At 37.3% G+C, this 26,428-nt stretch overlaps 1 pseudogene; it reads right to left on the bottom strand.

Annotated features, from left to right (window-relative positions):
- Positions 1-1,627: 1,627 nt before the first annotated feature.
- The window catches only part of LOC133682938 (deoxyuridine 5'-triphosphate nucleotidohydrolase-like), a 42,642-nt pseudogene continuing 17,841 nt past the window's right edge, over positions 1,628-26,428 (bottom strand).

A 26,428-nucleotide genomic window follows, 5' to 3' on the forward strand; every position in this document is an offset into this window, starting at 1 on the left:
AACCAAATGATTAAATATTAATGAATTCAATTGTACTAGTTCTAGGATTTGTGACTTACCGTAACTATGCCTACGTGAACTTTCTCGATTAAATTAATTACTTCTAATATTGATAATCAGGTTTTCCTAATGTAAATATTAATCTCTCTCGAGCATCAATAAATTATTTCGACAAACAAATTTCATATACTCTATGAAAGTTCTGAACTTGTTGAAATTTATTAAGTACTGTAAAACCTGTAACAATTAAAAAAGTTCCTAGGATATCTCTATCCTATAGATTTCTTAAGGTATTTCAAACAATAGCTAAAACAATTATCACTTCTCAGTTTCAAATTGAATTCTAAATCATGCAGATGTTGGCCAAACACACGCAAGCATTACACATAGAATGAAATACTCAACATCTTAATGTAATAATTCAATCGAAGAAATTGTTCACATATTCATAGTAAGGTTACATCAAAAATCCCAGAATAAAAGTCTACTCCATAGTTAAATTAAAGAGAAACAAACTTGATACGATGAACATCACTCAAAAGCAGAGAATTTCAGTGGAAGAGATAGGTGTCCTCCCGGTCTTCAATATTTTTGCCTCTATTCTTTTTGTTCCTGTTGGTGTCGCCTCCTTTGTTTTTCTTCGCTATGTTGTAGGGTTTCTAAGTGTATCCACTCTATTTTTCAGACCCCATTTCTCTTCTTTTATAATGTGGTTGTTCTACCCCTGCAGTCATGAGGAAAGTTTCCTTTTCTGCATTGAATTCCTTCCTGCCCAGACATTGCGGGCCAGATTTGAGGTAGGAAAAGTGCGAATTCAAAGATCTCTATTTCTGGAGAAATTGTAGAGAATCAAATTTTCTTTCTAGCAACACTAATCTTGAAATTGTTGGACCTCTGAACGTTGAGATAAGGGCCATAAACCGAAACAGTCTTTGTAGTGCAGGAATTTCGGGCTGGTTCAATCCTCGTTTTTCAACTCGCTTTTTGTGCTTCGAAACAACAAAACTGAGTTATATGCCCCTCATATGTTTTGTAGACCTTCATCTCAGCTATTTGAAAATGGTGACAAACATCTGGAACTAAGTTGTATAGCTTCTTTTGCAGCACATAATGAATCACTGTTCAATTTCACTGCCGGGCTCTGCTTGTTCAGTAACCTAATATGTGAAAACACATTAATTTCCCACGAGGTCAATAGTTCAAAAAGAGATTCAACATTCTAATTGTCTTGTGCAACATATCCAAAATATTTAAAAATCATGCATGAATAATGGAAAATATACATGCTAAAAATTCTCTTATCAGCATCCAAGCCTGAAGATGTACACACAAGAGAGAAAGGAAGGAAAGTGATCCCACAAAGTTGTGATGTATTTGTGAGAGAGTAAAAGATGTGTTTTCTTCTATTAATAAAGAGATTCTCAATTGTTCTCCTATTAGTAAATAGAGGTTGTAATTCTCGTATTACTTAGTAAAATCCTTTTATACTTGCCTGTGGACGTAGCCAAATTTAGGTCAACTATGTAAATTCTTGTGTGACTTATTTCTTATTTTATCATGTTCCTTGCCTTTTGTCTTATCGAGTTTGCATATTAGTATACTAAAAATATTACAAATCACAAGAAGCTCAAACACCAGTAGATCAAAACCCTCCAACAACTCTCACAGTTGCATCCAAATCCTCGACTTCCATGACATTAGGAGTTACAATTCTATTACCAACTTTTACCTCGAAATCAACACTAGAGTGGTTAAACAAGATAAACCCAACATAAATAAAATGAATTTTTGAATCAGATTATAAAATGCTAAAATTAAAAGGACCAAAAGATAAGTCCATGGAGGATATGTGGACAAAAGTACATTTTCGCATGAATTCTAGAAAAGTCATGCTATTTTTTTATATTTGTTTTTTTCTTTTAATTGTGTCTTTATGCTATAAATTTAAACTTTATCTCATCAACTCGGCCTTGGATCAAGTTCGGACCTTTAATTGCCAAAAATATATAAATATAAGAGATCATCAACTCAAAAATATCACATGAAATAAATAAAAATTTGATAACTAAAAAAGTACCATTAAAATTTATGTGCTTTGTGAGGAGAAGCATAATGTCAAGCACCTTAGTAAAGCACCTTTAAAGAATTGGTTTTTATATATACAACCAGTAAAGATTGAAATTTAACAAGGCATGATTAAAATTTTAAAGAATTCATTTTAATAAATGATTAGATAAATAATATTACTCGCTCATTTACAAACAAATTTAAACATATTAGAATACCATTCTTTTTTTTAATTGAAATTTAACAAGGCATGATTAAAATTTTAAAGAATTCATTTTAATAAATGATTAGATAAATAATATTACTCGCTCATTTACAAACAAATTTAAACATATTAGAATACTATTCTTTTTTTTTCTTTTTTTTTAAAGTTTGATAGTTAATTTAAGACTTGATGCGTTTTAACAATACCTTAAATTTAACTCCAATTGTATTACTTTATTATAAATTATATCTCAAATATTTTTATTTTATCATTTTGTCTAAAAATTACACAAATATACCTCATAATCTTTTCATTATCAAATGTAGTTTAAGTTTTGATGCACGAGCACCAGCAGTAGCAGCAACACAAGGTGGAGTGTTTTTTGGTGCGCTTTTTTAAAATTGGAAATTTTTAGATTGGAGTTTTCAGGTATATTTAATTAGGATTTTCAACTTAGGTTTGTTGTTTCAGTTTATGGGACTTTATTTGATTTGCCTTTTCTTTTATGACTTGCAAACCTAGAATCAGAAGTTGTAAAGAGATGATGAAGATAGGTTAGGGTTTTTCTCTCTATTTTATAAGTCTCTCTTTCGGGTTGTATTGTTTAGAAATAAATTGAAAAAATAATTAAAAAATCAGTTCAGTGAATATTTGGTGCTTGAGTATTATTATCATTAAAAAAAAAACAATTTAGCCAAAGAGAAAAGAAAGGAAAAGTTAAGTTTATGAGCTAGCTCCATTTACACTTTTACATGTTGTGCTCAGTTCCTAATTTAATGGGACGAGGAAAGGTGTTGTTGTATTCAGCATTATGACATCTTTATATATTTTATATCTAGACCAACTGGCTTTTTTGGTAGAAATTTGATTATTATGAGTACCAGAAACCTCAATTTTGGTAGATTTTGTTGGTGGAACTCTGAATATTTTTACATTTATAGTTCCTATGCATGCCTTCCCTGTTGCCACTGTTTCCTTCGGTTCATCTCCATTGTAACAGTAGTTTATAAAGTTTTATTAACTTGATCTATTATGCTTTAAGACTCTGACTAAACCAAAAACTCCAGCAACACCATCTCCAAAGCCGAAAAAAGCAACAGTTGAATCATGCCATATAAATTTGTTTCAGAATAAGAGGTCACGACAACATTTAATAGTTTTACCGATGGAAATATTCTGTCGGTGTAAAATTACCACTTCATCGGTAAAATTTTTACCAATTAATTCCCCGACGGAAACTGTATGTCGGCATAGCATTCAACTGTAATTCAACATTTTGTCGCTAATTCTGTTGGTAAAAAAAATTCAAAAACTGATGGATTTACATACAGAAAATGTGAGCCAAAAAAATTTTCCGCCGGAAATATACCAACGGAATTATTCCACCGGTGTTTGTGGCATATGCAGTAAATATTTTGCAACTCTCGGTAAAATACCGACAGACTATGTCTGTTTGGAAATTCGTCGGTGAAAGTGGCACATGCAGTAAATATTTTACAACTCTCAGTAAAATATTGACGGACTACGTCCATCTAGAAATCTGTCGGTAAAAGTGGCATATACAATAAATATTTTTTAACTCTCTGTAAAATACCAACGGACTACTTCCGTCTGGAAATCCGTTGGTTGTTATTTAAAAATTATTTAGAATAAATAATATAAAATTATATAAATTAATAGTAAAAAAAACCAATTATGCAAATAAAATTATATGAAACATTAAAAATATAAAAATAAAGTTAAATAATATTCATCCAAATATTCATTAAAAATTTAATGTGTTTCCAAAAAAAAATTAAACTAGAGCAATGGCAGGGCTGGAGGAGGAGAAGGAGGTTGGTTGTTCCTAAAACCAAACGGCCAAAAAAGGGGCGCACATGTATCACCAATCTGTAATCTAATGTCCATGACCATTTGGCGGAGTTGTCATGATCCGCTGAGAGTCACTCGTATTGTTGTTTCAAGGCCATGAACTCCTTAAACTGCGTGCTAGATAGTGATTGGGAGCTCCCAACGGTTGAGACACTACAGGCTGTCTACAAGTTCTCGGTCGTAGTGTTCGAGAGCCCGTACACCTGATTTTTATTGGGTCCACCAGATGATCCTACCTCCATCCACAAATCCAGATCGAAATCTGAATGGGTTGAAGGATCGTCCCCATATCTCTCCCTCAACCGACTATTATAGGTCTCCTGAAAATTAAAAAAGAAATCGTCATCGTCAATTCAAACAAATAATAACTTACGAAATAAAATGAAATAACGAACATATCACGAAATGTTGAGTGCAGTTGTCCACGAACTGTTGCACCCCCTTTTGGCACTCTTCACTCCGCACGTGCGTCTCAATAAATAGCTCTATTGGGCTCGACTCAAGTCTAAAAGACGTAGCCTATAAGAAAAAAAATGTTGCAAGCTAAATATATTTATAGGTAACAACAAATTAATTAACGATATATTCTGTTTAAATTAATATTACCATCCGTTTAGCATGTGCAACAAACAGAAGAGAGCCACCAGTATGCGTGGTCACCAAACCATTAATTTGCCAGTTCCGGTTGTCAGCACCAAACTATGAGCGTCGTGTGAACTGTTCAGATATCACGTGCTGAATATATTACGACCATATATCCCCTAAGATGTATGGCGGTTTGCAATCCCTCCAAACCGCCATGTCATTCTAGCCTTAGAGACTGTTATCTCTCGTGAAGTTTTTGGCCTTTTTTTGTGATTTATACCAAAAATCACGCAACCTACTTCTATATCGACAAATTAGATTTTAAAACATAATTTTTTAAAAAAATATATCGTATTGCAACAGAATATGTTACCTAGTTGCCGCGTGATTTTCCCACACCCTCTTCACAACATTGTCATGTGCGTTGTCCCACTTGAATTTGTGTTGTGTATAAATAATTTATTTAAAATAAAAATAATAATTTATTTACAATTATAATAATAATATATTAAAAATAAGTTGGAAATTAGAACTTAACACCAACTTGAAATCTTTGAAACCATGCATTGATATAAGGTCTCTATTCAGGATATCTTGAAACATGACTCCATTGAAATAATGGAATCTCCATCGACGATTTAAATGTTGATGTTATTACTCGGGCAGCCTCAATGTTTGTGAACCTGAAAAAAAAATTAATGAAATATTACTATTCATAAATTATGTTATAATTTTAAAAAAACTAAAACCGAAACAAAATTACATTGAAAGGTCATCCTTCTAATGTTCCTGGTATTTGTGAGTGAATTGATTCCGCTGTGAAGGCACATCGCCTCTGCGCTATGAAACTGCGCTCGAAGAGGCAGCATCATGAGTCGGTGTAGGTGCCTCTTCTTGATCGGCACCTAAGGATAAGTTATCCTCGCTGCTAGAAGAACTAAGCTGCAACCATATGCTCACGACGTGTTCTTGATTTCATTATATGCATCAACATAAATTTATACGAATAATTACATAATTTAAATCAATTATTAAAAAAAACATTTCGGCAGCACCTCCCCTATACTGGAGACTACCCAAAGTTTTCAAACCCGCAAATATTGACAACATCCATAAACCAATTCACTCCATTAAGCATTAAGCATATTAAATGAAAATACATACGTTTTAATTTGTTAAAGATTACAAGAAAAAAATGAAAATTTTTGCAATAAAAGAGAGAGAAAATATGAGATGAAACGAAAGAGGAGAGAAATGAACTGAAGGGGCGGTCACTGAGATTTATAGTGCAGTTTTTCCGATGGACTCATCGATGACCTATTTAAATAATATTATTTTTAATTATTTCATTACTGAATTTTCAAACATCCATTAGTAAATTTTGAATTTCGCACTAAAATTTTTAAATGATCCTCTAGAATTTCGTCGGCATATTTACGTGGTTAGAGATGCATTAATACCACCCTTTGGAATTTGCACAGTCCATCAATAATTGTGAACTGCACCGATAAATACCGATGGATTGTATCTGTCTGTAGAGACATCAGTGATTATGGCATATGTAGTAAATATTTTGCAACTCTTTGTAAAATACCGATAAAATATGTCCGTCGGTATCAATGTTGGTGATAGTGGCATATGTAGTAAATATTTTTCAACTCTCTATAAAATATCGACGGATGGTGTCCATCTGGAAATCTGTCGATGATGGTATACTATTCATGACAGATTGTGTTTGTATTGCCTATTTATTCTCCTACAAAAACTTAAATTACAAATTGACCACACAGAACAATAACAACAATTAACAATTATAAAATAAATATTTCGTGTTACAAAATAAAAAATGCTTTACACTTTTATGTAATGATAGTTAGTCAGAATTTTCTTCTTCGTTGTCAATTGAATCGTCATCATCTCCATCGCAATCTTCAATTGGATATCCTCATCATCTTCATCAATATTTGCTTGTCCGCTAGTGCTCAGAACAACATTCAACTCCTCTACATCAACATCAACAAGACTATCATCAAAAACACAAAAAATTGAATTTTCTTCCAAGTCAATCGAAGAAGCAACTCGATATGGTTCAACCAACTCACAAACTTGAAAGATTTCATCTTGCACACTTGTGTCTTCGTTCTCATCCTGAACAACCTCGACATGACCCCTAGGTTTCGTTTTTAAAACAGATAACCAATCAACTCTTGATTGGTCCTTTCTAAAAGAAGGGGTGTATGTGTAATAAACTTGTTTATATTGCTTTGCGAAAACAAAGACATCGTTTATGTTGTGAAGTCTAGCTTTTGAGTTGATTTCGACTAGACCATAGTGATCACTACAAGATTTCACAGTTTTACCGACGAAACAATTATGTTGGTGTGTGATTAGCAGTTCGTCGGTGATTTTTTTACCGACGTCATCACCGACGGATTACGTCCGTCGGCTTTCCTTTCGTCGGTGATTCCCCATTCTGTCGCTATATCGTCGGCAAAACAAAAAAACCATTTGCTGATGGTTTTACAGATGGAATTTGCGAGCAAAAAAAAAGATTCTCGCTTGAAATATATCGACAGCTTTTTAGTCCGTCGGTGATATCGTGATTGACCGACGGCTACTAACCGTCGATAAATCTGTCAGTGAGTGTATGAAATACCGACCGTATATTCCCTTTATAATTCATCGGTAAGTATGGCAGCTACTGTTACATGCCGACGGATTAATTCCGTTGGTAAGTCCGTTGGTGAGTGTTTATAATATCGACCTAATTAATCCGTCAGTAAAACCCTTTGTAATATTTTTTTCCTAAATTTGTTTTTAAAAAATTATTTAGGATATATAATATAAAAATATATAAATTAATTGTAATACAAACCAATTATGCACATAAAATTTATATTAAACGTAAAAAAAAATCAAAGTTAAATAATATTCATTACAAAATGAATATGTTTCAAAAAAAAATATTAAATGAAGTTTTAAAGGTAAATAATGTTTATTGCAAATTAATATAAAGGTGGAGCTGGAGGAGGAGGAGGAGATCCTGAAGGAGGAGGCTAGTGGTTATACGGCCAAAAAGGATTAGGCGCACATGTTCCACTATTTGCCATGTTCATGACCATTTTGCGAAGTTGTTCATAAGCTGCCTTTTGTTGTTCATAAGCCGCTTTTTGTTGTTCATAAGCCGCTTTTTGTTGTGCTTGAGACGCTTTGATTTGCTCAGACTCCGCTCTTTGTTGTGCATGAGACGCTTTGAGTTGTGCGTACTCCGTTGATAGGTGGTCGTATTTGTCGGTGAGCTGAGCCGTGTGTTGCTGCAAGGCCACGAACTCCTTAAATTGGGAGTTCGATATTGATTGGGAGCTCCCAACGGTTGAAACACTACGGGTCGACCACAAGTTGTCAGTCGTAGTGTTGGAGAGCCCATAAACCTGATTTTTATCGGGTCCACCTGACGAGCCAACCTCCATCCACAAATCCGGATCGAATTCCGGATGGGTCAAAATATCGTCCCCGTATCTCTCCCTGAACCGATTATTATAGGTCTCCTGAAAATAAAAATAAAAAAGAAGTAATTATCATATTCAATTCAATAAACATAATAACTTGCAAAATAAAATGGTCGAACAAACATACCATAAAATGTTGAGCACGATTATCAACGAACTGTTGCGCCCCCTTTTGGCGGTCATAACTCCGCACGTGCGTCTCCACAAACAGCTCCATCGAGCTCGGCTCACGTCTAAGAGACGCAGCCTATAATGAAAAAAGATAGATTAACAATAACTTAATTTAACGATATATTTCATTTAAATTAATCTTACCATCCGTTTCGCATGTGCAGCAAATGGAACGGAGCCGCCAGTGTGCGTTGTCACAAAGCCATGAATTGGCCGATTCCGATTGCCAGCACCGGACTGTGAGCGTCGTGTGAACCGCTTAGACATCACGTGCTCAAGATAGTGCGGCCATATATCTTCCGGGATGTATATCGATTTGAAATCCCCCAAACCACAACATCGTTCGAGCCTTGGAAACCCCTATCCCTCGCGGTTTTTTCTGCCCTTTTTTGTGCTTCATACCAAAAATCACGCAACCAAAAATTACATTTCGAAACATAAATTTTAGTCTAAAAAAAATCTTGTATTTTTTCGATCTTACCTAGTTGCCGCGTGATTTTCCCACACCCTCCTCACAACAGTGTTATGCTCACTGTCCCAGCAGAATTTGTTCTGTGTATAAATAAACAAGTTTAAATAAAAATAATAATTAATTTACAATTATATTAATAATTTATTAGAAATAAGCTGAAATTTATAAATTAACACCAACCTGAAATCTGCCAAACCATGCATTGATTTGAGGCATCCATTCAGGATGCTTGGATATCTGACTCCATTGAAACAATGGAATCTCCATCGAAGATTTAAATGCCGATGATATTACTCGGGTGGCCTCAATGTTTGTGAACCAGAAAATAAATGAAATAAATTAAATAGTGATTACTTCATAAATTATGTTGTAATTTTTTTAAAAAATTAAACCTTAACAAACTTACATTGAAAGGTCGTCCTTCCACTGTGCCTCGTACTTGCCGGTAAATTAATTCCGCTGCAAAGGCACGCCGCCTCTGCGTTGTGAAGTACCACTAGAAGAGGCATCATCGATTGACGGCGCAGGTGGTGTAGGTGCCTCTTCTTGAGAGGCACCTAAGGAAATATCGTCATCGCTACTAGACGAACTAGCTGTGACCATACGTGAGCGACCAGCTCTGGTTTTCATTCTACGCATCTCCACAATTTTATACAAATAATTATATAATTAAATTCAAATGTTAAAAAAAAAAATTCGACAGCACTTCCCCTATACCGGATACTACCCAAATCCACAAAACTGCACATATTAACAAAAGCCACAACCAATTGACCCAATCTATACTAATTATTCCAACATATTCAATTACTAATCCTAAGGTAAATTCAACATTAACAGTTACAGTTCAAAAAATTATTCAATAATTATACCAATACAACAAAACAATAAATTAAAAAAAAAACTCTAGAATAACAATCAAAATAAATGCAAAATATTAAACACATATCATGCAATAATAGAGTAAAATTAATAATTATTCAAACATATTCAATTACTAATTCTATGGTAAATTCAACATTAACAATAAATATTCAACAAATTAACTAATAATAATTATGCCAATACAACAATAAAAATATTCAATAAATTCAAAAAAAAAAACTATAGACTTTAGCAATGAATTATGCAAAAAAAAAACTATAGACTTTATCTACATTACAAAAAATACACCAAAACAAAAAACATACCAAAAAAAAAGCAAAAAAAACCCTTAAAGTAAAATGAAATAGAAGACATACATACCTTTTAAACTGATGGAGATTCATGAGAAAAATTGCTAGAGATTGCTGGTGAAACCTTTGAAGAACGGAGAGGAAAAGAATCGGTGAAAAACTGAGGAGAAGAAAAAATGAACTGAAGTGGTAGTTGGGGGGACTTATATGGCAGTTTTACCAATGGATTCACCGATGGATATAAAATTAATTATTATTTTAATTTATTCCATCGGTGAAGTGTCAAAAATCCCTCGGTAAATTTTGAATTTTGAACCAAAATTTTTAATGACCCTCCATATTTTTCGTGGTCCGTCAGTAATTCTGTCGGCGAGCTGACGCGGTCAGAGGTGCATTTAATGCACAACCCTTTGGAATTCGCGCGGTCCGTTGGTAATGTCGTCGGTAAAATTGACCCGCCGACAACTTGTCGACGTACTTATATCCGTCGGTATGGTCGTCGGTGATTGTGGCATTTCAAGTAATTATTTTCGAACTCTCTATGAAATGCCAACGGACTTAATCCATCGATATGCACGTTGGTGATTGTGGCATTTCAAGTAATTATTTTCGAACTCTCTGTGAAACGCCGACGGACTTAGGCCGTTAGTATGGACGTCGGTGATTGTGGCATTTCAAGTAATTATTTTTGAACTCTCTGTGAAATGCCGACAGACATATATCCATTGGTATGGACGTCGGTGATTGTGGCATTTCAAGTAATTATTTTCATGTTACAAAATATATCATCCATGATCTATAATTATTTCAAGTAATTATTTCGTGATTGTGGCATTTCAAGTAATTATTTCAAATAATAAATATTTCATGTTACAAAATATATCATCCATAATCTAAATTACATGAAAGAAAGGGTTTTACACAGGGCTTAAATTTGATTGTTAGTCAGAATTTTCTTCTTCTTCGTCATCAATTGAATTGCCATCACCCTCATCGCAATCTTCAATATGGATATCGTCTTCTTCATCCACATTTGCTTGTCCGCTAGAGCTCAAAACAGCATTCAACTCCTCTGCGTCAACATCAACAAGACTATCATTGAAAACACGAAAATTTGAATTTTCATCCAATTTAATTGAAGGAGCGACTCGATATGGTTCAACCAACTCACTAACTTGAAAGACTTCATCTCGCACACTTGTGTCTTCGTTCTCATCCTGAACAACTCGACACGACCCTAGGGTTTCGTTTTTAAATTTGGACAACCAATCCACTCTTGATCGATCCTTTCTAAATGAAGGGGTGTATGTGAATAAACTTGTTAACATTGCTTTGCGAAAACAAAGACATCATTTATGTTGCGGAGTCTAGCTTTTGAGTTGATTTCGACCAGACCAAAGTGCGGATCAACTCTGATTCCTCTGCCACTCGTGTCATACTAATAGCATTTGAATAAAAACACTCTATTCTATTTGTTATGATATTGCAGTTCGACGATCTCTTCTAATCTACCATAGTAGTCAACTTCTAACTCACTACTAGTGGATCCCTTAACACAAACATTGTTGTTGTATGTCTTTCTTCCTTGCCCGTATTCTTCAGTATGAAAAACATATCCATTGACAAAATAGCCGTTGTAGCACTTACATTTTCTTTCAGGACCCAGGCTTAGTGAAGACAATGACTTAGGCGCACTCCTTCCCATTTGATAAACCTTGTATGTAATGTACATCAATAAACAGTAAATGAACGAGAATCTTGTAATGACATGCATACGTACAGTAATTGAAACATAAATGAGTTTGTGATAATACTTAGATGTGTTCTGAACCATGTGGCAAACTGTTCATCTTGTAATTGAAAGATCTGGGATTCGGTCAGCTGTGAGTTATTGGAGAGCAAATATTGTTGATGTTGCCTACAAGTGATGATGAGTGTATGATATTACAATATATAATTAACAGTATATTACTAACAAAGTCTAATTAATATAAACTTACTGAATAAAAGGTCTTAGCTCATCACAGTTAAATAGAACATAGTTGTGTGCTTGTTTAAACTCTATTTCCGACAAATATCTTCCTCTTACGATATTTTTAGGTGTAGGTCGTCTAGTATTGGAGAATTGACAAGTTCCCACTGGAAGGCACTTCACCGCCATCATCATGTCGTGGAACGCAATTGATTCTCGTTCTCAGATGAGGTTCGAAATAGTACGAGATAAATGTTGAGATCTCCTCAACAATATAGGCCTCACATATCGAAGCCTCAACATACGCCTTGTTCTTAACCTTTTTCTTGAGAATAAATAAGTACCTGCATTGAAATATTAATCAAGTATTTTCAATTAAGAAAAACATATAAAATACTTTTATATATGAATTACATTGCAACTGTAAAATCTAACCGTTTGAATGGGTACATCCATCTATATTGGACCGGTCCTCCAGCTTTTGCCTCGAATGGTAGATGTATTGGGAGATGCTCCATTGAGTCAAAAAATGATGGAGGGAATATCATCTCAAGTTTGCATAGTGTCTCGACGATATTCGTTTGAAGCCTCTCAATGTGATCAACATTCAACTTGCTGGAACATATATCTCTGAAGAAATGACTAATCTCCGTGAGTGCATCCCATATTCCCTTTGGCAACAAATCATGAAAAGCTAATGGGATGAGTGTTTGCATAAACACGTGGCAGTCATGACTCTTCATTCCATACAATCTGCAGTCCTCTATATTAACTAGCCTTGATATGTTCGATGCATGTCCATCCGAAAAACGCAAACTCTTAAGCCATTTGTAGACTAGCAGTTGTGCATTTTTCTCTAACACGAAGCTTGCTTTTGGTTTTGCGACCCGTGATTCATCATAAACCAACTCCATATTTTTACGATTACAGTATAAAGCTATATCCAACCTAGCCTTGATGTTGTCCTTTGTCTTCCCCTTCACATCCATGACGGTGTTGAAAATGTTCTCAAACATGTTCTTTTCGATGTGCATGACGTCAATGTTATGGTGGAGCAGATTGGTCTTCCAATAAGGAAGCTTCCAAAAGATACTTCGCTTTACCCAATTATGGGTCAAACCAAAACCAGGAAACTTTTGCTTACCTGATTGAAAGCCAAACACAATGTCACCGTACTCTGAGACAACATCATACAATTCTTTACCAGAAGACGCGAAGATGCAACATCTTTTTCAACTCTGCCAATAAAGAAATCTTTTATGTTCTTTCTGTACTTGTAATTAAGTGGCAAGAAGCGACGGTGACAGTCAAAAAAAGAGGCTTTACCTCCGTTTGCTAGCGTGAATGCCTTGTTGTTTTCCATGCAGTATGGACATGCGAGTTTCTCATGCGTGCTCCAACCAGAAAGCATTCCATAAGCTGGAAAATCATTGATAGTCCACATCAAAGCCACCCTCATAAGGAAATATTATTTCCTCGATATATCATAAGTCAGAGCTCCGGAGGACCACAACTGCGCCAACTCATTAATCAACAGTCGAAGACAAACATCTATATTCCGCCCCAGGCTGCTTGGACCGGGTATGACAATAAATAAAAACATGAACTCCGACCTTATACACATTCCCAGTGGCAAGTTATAAATTGTGAGTATGACCGGCCAACAAGAATAAGGAGCAGCAAATGACCCAAATGGGTTGAATCTGTCTGTACACAACCCAAGATGCACATTCCTTGATTCAGCTGAAAAGCGAGGATGAACACTGTTAAAGCGTTTCCACACTTCACCGTCAGAAGGATGAACCATCACTCCATCAACCGCATGGTGTGCTTGGTGCCATGTCATGTGCTCAGCAGTCCTTGGTGACATGAATAACCTCTGCAGTCTAGGTGTGATCGGGAAGTATCTAAGTTTTTTATATGTCACTAGAGTCTTTCCCCTGCTAGTTTTAGGTTTGTAATGGGAATGCCCGTATGTCATGCACTCAGTCATGTCAACATTTTCAAGGTAGTATAATATGTAGAAGTTAGGGCATATATCAATTTTCTGGTATCCTAAACCGAGGGGTTTCATCATGGACTTCGCAACATAGAAGTTCTCTTTCAGCCTGTTCTCTTCAGGTAAAATGCTTCTTACCCATTCAATAATCTTGTCATACCCGGCCTTACTCAACCCGTGAGCTGACTTGATGGTGAACATCTGTGCTACGGCCGATAATTTACTGTGGTTCGTGCAGCTATCCCATAATGGTTCGTCAGAATCTTTCAACAAATCAAAAAACCTAGTTGCATCTGCATTAGGTTCTTCTTCTACGATTGGACATTGACTGACATTACCTTGATTCATTCTCATTGCATCCATAACCATATTTCTATAAGGATTAATGTTGTCATTTGTCGCTTCATGCACGTTGCTAGCACTAGAAGTAGACCCAACCACCATTTCTTCCACTCTCCTCTCACTAACAAATACTTCTCCATGTGCATACCAACACTGGTAATTCTCCATAAACCCTTTGTGTAGAAGATGCATCATTACAACATCTGGATGCAGATACTTTTTATTTTGACACTTCCTGCATGGACATCTAATACCGCCTCCAGTAAAATTTCTAGGAATAGATGTTGCGAAATTAATAAAACCCTGAACCCCGTTACAATAATCCATCCTCCGCAATCCTTGGGGTGAATCTCGATACATCCATGAACAATCATCCATGATTTATATCGAACCTCTATAAAATTATGATGACATCAAGTATTAATTAAGTAAGTTAGGTAAATAAACTTGCAAAAATATTACTTTACCTCGAGATTATCCAACAAACCAATCACAACTTCTCATAAATATTAAATATTCATTATCATTTATCAACGTCCATACAAATTAAAATATATAAATTTACAGAAATTACCACTCCGCAATACCATTGATAAAACTTTAAACGGACCCATTAAGCAAGCTATTAATTATTTCAAAACAGAACATGTACTTCGTCCATAAAGTTTTAACAATTTACAAACAAATACAATCTTACAAAATCTAAAACAAACCATAACAGGTGTCATAACCTAATTTTTGACCATTTTATTTTAATTATTATTATTATTTTATTTACTAAAAAGAATAAAAAAATGATGATGAAAAAATAATAATGATTGTCGCACGTCAAAAAAATCCGCGCGGCATCGGCTGGCGATCTTTTCGTTGGTCGTTTTGCTTTGATTGGTTCGTTGGAGTCGCCACCTAGTATTTAATTGAGGGTTACTAGGAAACCCGAATGTACTAGTCTTGTCAAAGATTCACTGGTAAGGAACTGGTTGTGGTTAGAGAAGGTATTAACACTCCTAACGCACCCTACCTGAGGTAAGCTGCTTCATGGACTTGATGTGTTAAAGAAGTTTTAAAAATTTTGTTCTTTCATCGAATTTTAGAAATACGACTTACATGTAAGTTCATAATTCTTTATCCGTGAGAAAATCAAAATATTAAATTCTTCTTCATTCTTTACAATTTCATCATAAAAAAACATCCATAAAAAAAAACAAACACACATACACTTTTACTATACTTTTCTTTTCTTTTCTTTTCCTTATCTTTTTTCATTCCATGTTTACAAAATACAAATTACCAAAACTCAAAATTACACAAATATTACATTAAACAATTTGAAAATTACAAAATAATCCAAAAAAATTCAGGAAAACAATTCTGGGATGCATTTTGGGTTTGTCTGAACAGTAACGGCGCGTGGGTTCACGCGCTGCCGCCGATGAAGACTGAAAACCAGTGGATCGGGAATGTCTTCTTCTTCCCTGTCTTCCTCCGCCGGCGGTGAGGGTCACCGTCACTTGCAACAAGAAGAAAAACGCACAAAAAGCAGTCGGTTTTAGTTTTTTTTAGATCTGTCCAGCTCCTCCGCCTTCTCCCTTCTCTGTCGATGTTTCTTCTACTGATGGCCGATCTGGTGACTGGGAGGGCTTCTTCTTCTCCTCCGCTTCAGTGGCTGGCGGTGACTTTGGCTCACTCAGGTTTTGGCCAAAAAACAGAGGCGGCTGGGGAAGAAGAAAGGATTCGAGTCTGTCGGGCGGAGAAGAAGACAGCAAAATAAACAGGAGCGGCGGCCTCCCTTTGGCTCCCCGGTTCCAGCTATGGCTGTTTGGGAGAGAATCGGCTGAGGGAAGGATGTGGCCTGGAGTCGGTGGCTGAGAGAGGGTCGCTGGTTTCCTTACCTCAGAGAAGGGAAGGACCGTCGCTGTCTGGCTTGGAGAGGGAGCAGAGATGAGGAGGTGCTCTCCGATTTGTTTCTTTCTACAGTTTGGAGGGAGGCGGCTTCTCCTTGGTTTTGGCCAGATGCTCTAATCCGGCTTCTTCCTTCAGTGTGGAAGGAAGGTGAGCGGCTGGGTTGGAGAAGATGAGAGGAAAGGGAGGGGGCTGCCCCCGATTTGGTTTTGAAAGAGAGGGAGCTCCACCTTGTTGTCGGCTGCTAAGGGGAAGAAGAAAATCAAAAACAGGGGGGTCCAAGGCTGGCGGCCGGTCCTGGCGAGGGAGAAGAAAAGGTTTAGTTTTTAAGGGTTTCCCTTTTTTGTGTTGCCTCTCCCCAAATTACAAAATAACCCCCCTTAAAAAATTCAGTGTAGCATGGTATTTATAGGAAAAGTTTTGCTAGGTTTTCAAACTGGTCCCTCAACTTTTCCTCTCCTTCTCTTTTCCTCTTTTTTTGTAAATTTTGATTTTTCTTATTTTTTTGTAATTTGTATTTTCTAATGTGATGTACAAAAAGAATGAAAAAGAAAAGAAAAGAAAAGAAAGAGAGAATAATAACAAAAAAAAGATGTGTGTGTTTGTATTTTTTTTTTTTGTTTGTTATTGAATCAAAAGAAAAAAATGAATTTAATATTTTAATTTATATGCACAAATATCTAAAGGACAGATAAAATCATGTTGTATTTTCCATGAAAATGTAGAACATGTATCTACATATATTTTGGGAACTAATAACTGATTTATCAAAGCCTTAGAATTGGGTTAAATTTTTATTTTTAAAAACAAATCAAGTTCACGAAGCAACTTACCTCAGGTAGGGTGTGTTAGGGGTGCTAATACCTTCCCTAACCACAACCAGTCTCTTACCCGTGAATCTCTGACAAGACCAGTACATCCGGGTTTCCTAGTAACCCTCGATTAAATACTAGGTGGTGACTCCCAACGAATCAAATCAAGCAAACAAGGAAAAATCGCCAAGCCGATGCCGCGCGGATTTTTCTGACGTGCGACAGAATGGCGACTCCACTGGGGAAGGTATTGTTTTCGACATTATTGGACTAAACTTTGTGTATTTGATGTGTTTATGTTTTTGCATTTTGTCTTGTTTTATTTTTGTTTTATTCATGCATTTTGTAGAATTGTCTCATGCATCACATATTTTAATTTTTTAAAGCACACACAAGCTTCAGATTAGGAGGGGGACTAGCAGCTTACCTTATGACTTTTAGTCAAGGTTTAAGTTTGTGTAAACCCCAACTCTTCGTTGAGTGCTTAGACTGGTAACAGTTGGTACATGTGCCATCTCATTACCTACTAGGCCCCTATATTGCCTTCAAGAGGGTAATCACTAGGACAACGAGAGACCCTTTTTAGAGACCAAGTAGTAAACCTACCTTTTGTCTCACTTAAAAAGATTAGAACCTGCCTTTAGGATGTGTGCTCCGTATAGATTGTTTTGCATCAGGGCAAACCCTTCTTGAAGCATCTTGAACTCAAGACTTGTGGGTGACCCAATGGCCGTCACTCAGAAAATTTTCATTGTAGAGTTTGGGCAAGAATCAAGATTCTTGTTTCATCATACAAGAGTTACGACCATATGTCACCCCTCGAAGGGTGAGTTCATCATATAGTTTACATGTTCATACATTTATCATGCATGTACCAGGTTGAAAGATAGGTTCCCCCACACAAGCTGTGCTACAAGCGAATGAAGAAAGATGATAGAAGCAAAGAAAGTTGTCGGAGAGAGGCTCATTGTCAAAAGGAAGTTGAGAGCATCAGAGGTGAAGTAGCTAGAATCAGATCTGCTTGAACAAGTGTAGAGCATCAAAGGGAAAGGGAATGTCTACACAGTCTTCTGTGGGAACACTGCTTGTCCATGTCCCATTGAAGTTACACCTCCTCTTTTTAGTCATGAATAATTGCAGCAATGTCTTTAGTCATCAGCTAATGACAACCTTTGTTCTTGTTCAGTTGCACTGATAATTATTCATCGCCTCCGTATCTGCTAATGGAACCAAATAACTACTAGCTTCTGTGCATGGTGCATTAGCCTTCTTTGAAGTTACCCTAACTGTGAGCTCAATTCCAGTTCAGCAGCACAAGATGTGAAAAAAAAAACCGAAAAAAAACCATGATTAGACACTGAACTTCTACGTTACAGAGCTCTCTCTGTAGAGATTTGTTTGTGGATCTGCCAGTGGGGAATGCAAGAGGGGGTGTAGTAGTTTCATATGCTTTGAAACTTTCTCCCACCAGTGGCGCACCAGCAAAACATTGTAGTAGACAGAAGAGTCAGACCTGGTCTGAAAATATTAGTAGTCATCAAACTTCAATGTGGCAGAGCTCTCTCTACAAAAATCCGTTTATGGCTCTACAAGTTGGGAATGCAAGAGGGGATTTATTAGTTGCATATGCTATAAAAATCTCTCATCAGTTTTAGCACAAAGACACTGTGGTAGGTTGAAGAGCCAGACCTGGTTTGAAAAAACATGAGCAGACATCAAACTTCTATATGGCAGAGCTCTCTCTGTAGAGATTTGTTTCTGGATCTGCCAGTGGGGCATGCAAGAGGGGATGCAGTACTTTCACACGCTACAAAAATTTGTCTCATCAATTTCAGCACCGAAACATTGTAGTAGGCAGAAAAGCCAGACCTGAGCTAGAAAATAGGAGCAGATATAGAACTTCACCGTGGCAGAGCTCTCTTCGCAGAAATCTGTTTGTGGCTCTGCAAGTGGAGAATCCAAGAAGGAATGAAGTAGTTTCATATCACCTACAAGTTTCTCCTACCAGTTTCAGCATTAAAATGCGGAAGTAGAGAAAAGAGACAGACCTCGGTTGAAAAATAGGAAGAAGATTGAAACTTCAACAGAGCAGAGCTCCCTCTACAGGTGTTTGTTTGCTGCACTGTCAGTGAGGGATCGAAGAGGAAACAAAGAAGTTTCAGATTCATCAGTTTCTCCTCCAATAAAAACAATGCATCATTTCACACATTGACAGTGATAGCGCTGTATGATTCTATGCGCTGGCAAGATTACCTAGTTGTTGGAAGGTTTCCAACAATCCACAAACGACCACAACAACATGGGAAGATTGACATGATGTTGTGAAGATTGTCGAAAGAATTGAACGAGCCATGAAGAAGTGAAAGATTGAAGGTTCTGCCATGAATTCCAGAACAATGAAGAGAGATGAATAAGAAGATAACTCTGAAGGCGGAAAACCTTATTCATGTGGTTTAGCCAGGTCTCACTATAGCATCAACTGCTCAAGTACCTTTGTCAGGATTGACTTCCCTTTGCCATTTGAGTTTATTTACCAACATCTGCCAGATTCTAGACTTTTTGCCTGACGCTGTTAAATCCCATGCAACCACTGTTTCCTATGTGATATGATCCAAACAGGAGATTTGAATATCATGGGGGGATTTCAGGCCATTCAGTTGAATAATTTCAAGAATCGAGTCCGCAAGTTGGTGAGCAAAAGACGAGAGGAATCTGTGAAGGAGCTTGTCGTTGTTCATTTTGTCGCCAGAACATCCTCAGAATGACGAGTGATCGGAATTGCTTAGCGAAACACAAATATTGCCAGAAAGGTTGATCCAATAAGGGTGTTAAATTGTCAATCATTTTTGTTATGGAATTTTGCCTTTCTGCATTTTGTTTTGGGATCACATCTCACCCTTCAACGAAACATGTCTTTTCGTTGTCTCTTTCTTGTTATGAAATCATGAGATGCTTCTTTCAAATGGTATTTTGACAAAATATGTTTGATCAAACTCCAACATGCAAAGTTTAATCATGAACATTAAAAGTGTTTTGATTGCAGAAATGACTTGATGCTTGAAAATGACATGAGGTGACCAAACAATTTTGAACTCACACAAGAAATTGAACCACACACCGTGTAGCTAATTTTTAGCAGTATGCATAATGACATGTAGTGGATTCGGTAGTCATGGACTCGCAAATCATGATTCTTACAAGTCCAAATCATTACACTGGATAAGGTCAAAATTTATCGATTCTAACCGACCTTGCTTGAAATGAGAAAAGGCCATTTTTGTTATCCTTTCACATTTCTTGAAATATTATCCCTTGCGGTCCCCATTTGAGCCTGATAGAAAATTTTTTCAAGAAAACCCTGACTAGGATCACACCCCGCACTGGGAGCAAATAAGAGAAGGCTTAGAACAAAAATCCGACGTTTGAGAGAGAGTTAAAAGAAAGAAGACCTAGACTGGGGGCGTGTTAGAAAACTATGAGAAATGATATGTGAAAGCCATGACCTTTGGCGTCCATGATAAAGCCCTGACGTTATCAGATGATTGAGATTGGTTATTCATCAAAGAAAAAGTTGGATTTGCATATAACCTATGTTAAGAGAATTCTGATATTTAAGGTTAATAAGGTTATATGTCATTTCCTCTACAAAGACAACAATAGAAAAAGAGTTGATGAATAGATTGATGTTGATCCTAGGTCTTTGAAACCCTCAAACACCTTTTGAGCCTGAATTTTCCTTTCTTTCATAAGTCATAAACCATAGCCTGCATTACATGCTTTTAAAAGCCCTTTTTGATCAAGTAAGCAATCTGAACCGATAAATGGCGATCTCGAAACTTGAAGAGCCTTTCCATAAGAGTCGTGGCTTCATGGATTAAGCTACTTGTTATTATGCATGCTAATAAAATTGGTGCTAAAAAAAGAAAACAATCTTTCTTGATGAATCCTCAAGTTTTGACTTGAGCCTTTTGTTTCTTGAAATCCAAAGAAGGTCACCTCATCGCAGGCCATCAAAAGATATACCTAAGATCAAAGATTAAAACTGACACAAAGAACCACGAAAAAAGTCATTTTAATCTTACAACGGGTTATTTCTATCTTCAAAATACAAGACAATTAAAGGACTTGATTGAATAGCGTGTGTTGGATCTTTGACCAAAGAAGCTTGAATTTCAAAAAAATACTTTTAAAAACAGACATCTCTCTGACTTCATTTCAACAATTAGACTTGAATAGACATGACCGTTGAAATATGAGATTTGATTCCAGAACAAGAAAGATTGTTAAATAAGAACATCAATTGAATTTACAAAATCCTTGACAAGAATGACATCAACATTTCTCGACACTCTTTGAAAAGTTGACCACCTGGGGGCAATACAGTGGATCCTAAGTAGGAAAACAAACAGTATTCAGATCAGTTGGGGGCAAAGAAAGATGATCAAATGATGAATCAGTGAACGAGCGCACTCAGAGCAGTTAAGGGCAATGATGTTCAAGAATAGTCTGTAAACCCCGACAGCAATTGGGAGTAAAGATGTACCTAAAGGACATTTTCATACCATCATTTGGGTTTACCCCCTGAAAAAATGGTTATGACTCCCGACAGATGTTATCGTACAGTTGCATTTGAATGGATGTCAAAAAGATGCACCCACCAAGACTGACCATGGGACCATTTGTTTTAAAGCTCAAATGTGCACTTCACCGCATGAATATGGGTGATGAACATCATTGATGATGCCAATGCATTTCCTATCATGATTTGATTTGACAAGCTGAGAGGAATCCATGGAGAAGAATATTGAGCTTACAAACGATGAGCCTTTTACTGCAAGGTATTAGATCCATGTCCGGATGACTGGGCAGTTTTCAAGAAGGTTGATGATAACATATACTTGAAAAGTATTGTTTCAATTGGAGGCAAGTTCATGATTGATTAACAATCTTGATGGGTGTTGGCATGATGCATACAACCCATCAGAGGATAATTCTCAGAAGAATCCAGGAGAGAAAATCCTTCATGACAGAATCAAGCAACACACACTTGGGGGCAAAGTCAAGCTTGATAAACAACGAGAGCAATAACCGTCGAAGACAGCCTAAGATAGACACTACATTTACAACTGAGTGATGGCTAGCACATGAATGAGCCAATGCATCGAAAGGACAAAGAAGGCTTTGGAATGCAAACAAAGTCACCCTATGACGATGAAGCATCAAAGAGGGGGGACCTATACTTCACATCAGGTAAGGATGCATGCATGTCATCTAACTCAAAGCATTGCACATACTTGTGATTTGTTACAGAAAGAACCTCAATGAAGTCCAGCAAGATTGTGGACAAAGAAAGAATCATTGAGTTGATGATGACAAAGAATCGGTTTAGATCCTGGAACGAGAAGAGAATGAGATGAACCCTGCCAGTAGAAGAATCTCAAAGAAACGAGGAGATTAACCCCATCATCAAGGAGTCTTCAAGTCAACCTGTAACCAGAAGGTGCCAAGTTTCTCAGCCTTGTCCTGTCAAGACTGCTCCAACCAAGTCTTTTTGCCAGGTAAGTCACATTCTATCTTTGGGTAGGTCACCCGTAACAATAAGATCATTTTTTTGGAAAAAAAAACATCATTTTTTCTGGGTAGGTTACCCATCACAATGAGACCACCATCTTCCATTTGGGTAGGTCACCCATTATAACGCGACCACTTCATATTTTTTCTATCTTCCACCTAGGTAGGTCACCCATAACAATGAGACCACTTCATATTTTTTCTATCTTCCACCTCGGTAGGTCACCCATTATAATGAGACCGCACTTCACATTCTTTCCACCTGGGTAGGTCACCCATAACAATGAGACCACTTCACATTTTTTCTATCTTCCACCTGGGTAGGTCACCCATAACAATGAGACCACTTCATATTTTTTCTATCCTCCACCTGGGTAGGTCACCCATAACAATGAGACCACTTCACATTTTTCTCATCTTCCACTTGGGTAGGTCACCCATAACAATGAGACCACTTCATATTTTTTCTATCCTCCACCTGGGCAGGTCACCCATTACAATGAGACCACTTCATATTTTTTTCTATCTTCCATCTGGGTAGGTCAACCATTATAATGAGACCACACTTCACATTCTTTCCATTTGCGTAGGTCACCCATCATAATGAGACCGCTTTCCATATTCTTTCCACCTGGGTAGGCACATTTTTTATTTGATTTAATGAGGTCGCTAGATGGGATCTCATGTAGCTTTGGTTAAAGGAAATCGCCAGATGGGATTTCAGGTTGACCAAGCTACACACTTTTTTTAGTTCCACTTTAATGAGGTCGCCAGATGGGATCTCATGTAGCTTTGGTTAAAGGGAATCACCGATGGGATTTCAGGTTGACCGAGCTACACACTTTTTTTAGTTCCACTTTAATGAGGTCGCCAGATGGGATCTCATGTAGCTTTAGTTAAAGGGAATCGCCAGATGGGATTTCAGGTTGACCCAGCTACACACATTTTTTAGTTCCACTTTAATGAGGTCGCCAGATGGGATCTCATGTAGCTTTGGTTAAAGGAAATCGCCAGATGGGATTTCAGGTTGACCAAGCTACACACATTTTTTAGTTCCACTTTAATGAGGTCGCCAGATGGGATCTCATGTAGCTTTGGTTAAAGGGAATCGCCAGATGAGATTTCAGGTTGACCCAGCTACACACATTTTTTAGTTCCACTTTAATGAGATCGCCAGATGGGATCTCATGTAGCTTTGGTCAAAGGGGAGCCAAATGGGATTTCAGGTTGACCGAGCTACACACATTTTTTTTTAGTTTTGGTTTAATGAGGTCACCATATGGGATCTCATGTTGGTTCTGGTTAAAGGGGATCGCTGGACGGGATCTCAGGTTAGCCCAACCACACACAGGATTTTGGTTCTGGTTAAAGGGGGATCGCCAGATGGGATCTCAGGTTAGCCCAACCACACAGGATATTGGTTCTGGTTAAAGAGGATCGCCGGACGGGATCTCAGGTTAGCCCAACCACGCAGATTTTGGTTTTGGTTCAAGGAGATCGCCCGATGGGATCTCAGGTTAAGAAAAGGAAAGGAGAAGGAAAAGAGAAAGAAATAGAAAAAGAAAAAAGAAGTAAGGTCATTAGATGAGTGAATATTCAGCAAGCTAGGGAGACAAAAAGACAAGATTTTCTTTACAAAGCTTACTATGCAAAACATTGAGGAGTTTTGCTTCGTAAGCATTGTAAAGAGGGGGCATCTGTTGCTACCCAATTTTTGACCCATGTTTTGATAAATTTTCAGAAAAATTCAAAAATAGCGAAAAACATTGAAAATCCAAAAAAATACATTTTTAATACATTTGCATCGTTGCTATCATTTTTTAGCATCGTCTCAAATGAATAAATTTTTAAAGATATTTGGAACGCGTTCAACTTTTAATGCATCATTTTTAAAATCATTGATTTTCCACATTGAGTCGATGTTGATATTTGCTCGCTTTCAAAAATACAAAAAAATAAGAAAAATCAAAATTTACAAAAAAAAGAGGAAAAGAGAAGGAAAGGAAAAGTTGAGGGACTAGTTTGAAAACCTAGCAAAACTTTTCCTATAAATACCATGTTACACTGAATTTTCAAGGGGGGGTAATTTTGCAATTAAAGAGAATCACAAAGAAACCCTAAACCACCAAAAAAAACCCTAAAAATGATAACCCTTTTCTTCTTCTGAACCCAAGCCGCCGCTCAAGTCCCCGGACCCAAGGAAAACCAAACAGAACTGCGCCATCCTCTCCTCCCTTCTCTCGGCCGATCATCCTTCTTCGCCATTGGAGGCTGCTCCCCATTTCCCTACATACAAGACTCTCCCAGCCAAGCCAAGGAGAAAAGGTCGCGCCCCCTCCCTTTATCAAAAACAAAACCTTCTCCTCACTAAAAAAAAAACGAACTAGAACTTGCCGCTGCTCACTTTCCCTTCATCTGACAACAAGCAGCAACAACCCACACAACCACTTTTCTCCCCCCAACCGCTGACCAAGACAGAACCATTCTCTTCGTCATCTCCTCCGGTCGGCAGCAGACCCAGCTCACTGCCTCCAGCAGCGCCATTCCTCACCGGAGATCCACAGGCCTCACAGACGACAGTAGTGAGTCCAACCGTCGCTACCACCGACAGGGGGAAGACCAGCCAGCAGCGCCGTCCTCGGCAGCGAGCCAGCAGCCCCCACACGGCAGCGCCGAGTAACACTCATTCTCCATCTTCACCAGCCACCGCCCAACAGTTCCTTTCTCCTCCAACAGCAGCCAACACACGGCGGTGCCCACAGATCCGCAGCTGCTCCCCGCGCCCAGGAAACTCCTCCAGGCCGAGACCTTCAAGCACTGGCAGATCTGTCCACCGCCACGCCCACAGCCACCGAGACACAGTCGCCTGATCTACCACCTGAGGAAGAGAGAAAACAGAAGTGAAACAGATTTGAAAAAGGAGAAGACCAAAACAGATCCGAAAAACAAAGAAAAATTAAAATCAACTGCCTGTGTTGTGTTCGGTTGCTTTGCAGGTCACCGCCGGCGTAGGGAGACTGAGAAGAAGAAGCCGATCCGGATCCCCCCTGTTTCTGGAGTTTCTTGCGGTGGCGCGTGGGTTGACGGTGGCGCTTGGAGAGACGCGCCGCCACTGTTCATGCTATCGCAGAACTGGTCCCAGCACTGTTATGGATTTTTGCATGGCTGTTTTGTATTTTAGAATTGTTTAATGTAATTTTTGTTTAATGTAATTTTTGTTTAGTTTTGAGTTTTTTTGTAATTTGTATTTTGTAATCTGATGTACAAAAAGAACGAAAAAGAAAAGAAAAGAAAAGAAAGAGAGAATAATAACAAAAAAAAAGATGTGTGTGTTTGTATTTTTTTTTATGTTTGTTATTGAATCAAAAGAAAAAAATGAATTTAATATTTTAATTTATATGCACAAATATCTAAAGGATAGATAAAATCATGTTGTATTTTCCATGAAAATGTAAAACATGTATCTACATATATTTTGGGAACTAATAACTGATTTATCAAAGCCTTAGAATTGGGTTAAAATTTTATTTTTAAAAACAAATCAAGTTCACGAAGCAGCTTACCTCAGGTAGGGTGCGTTAGGGGTGCTAATACCTTCCCTAACCACAACCAGTCTCTTACCCGTGAATCTCTGACAAGACCAGTACATCCAGGTTTCCTAGTAACCCTCAATTAAATACTAGGTGGCGACTCCCAACGAATCAAATCAAGCAAACAACGAAAAATTGCCAAGCCGATGCCGCGCTGATTTTTTGACGTGCGACAATGATAATG

This window comes from Populus nigra, chromosome 2, assembly GCF_951802175.1.
Source record: "Populus nigra chromosome 2, ddPopNigr1.1, whole genome shotgun sequence".
Lineage (NCBI taxonomy): Eukaryota > Viridiplantae > Streptophyta > Magnoliopsida > Malpighiales > Salicaceae > Populus > Populus nigra.